Raw genomic sequence first — 287 nt, 5'->3', positions numbered from 1 at the left:
AAAGGAACCCCCCCAGACTGAAGAACCCCCCCCCCCAAAATAAGCACTGAGAACTGGCGGGGGCTGATGTTTTGAGAAGTCGCCTGGTTGGCAAGCCGGAAGAGCCTACGCACTCAGGTGAGAGCGACTTATGCATTGGAAGGGTAGGCCCTACCAGCTGCTGGTATTGGACTACGTGGTTTGGGGCGCCTGGTCGGGAGGGCTCGAGCCGATGCTCAACGGGAGCTCACAGCGTTGGAACGGGTGAGCCCTACTGGCCGATGGAGGAGGCGCAGCGTGATTGTATA

Source organism: Sinocyclocheilus anshuiensis, unplaced genomic scaffold, assembly GCF_001515605.1.
Source record: "Sinocyclocheilus anshuiensis isolate Anshui unplaced genomic scaffold, SAMN03320099.WGS_v1.1 scaffold166, whole genome shotgun sequence".
Lineage (NCBI taxonomy): Eukaryota > Metazoa > Chordata > Actinopteri > Cypriniformes > Cyprinidae > Sinocyclocheilus > Sinocyclocheilus anshuiensis.
Note: the sequence above shows the minus strand (reverse complement) of the source record.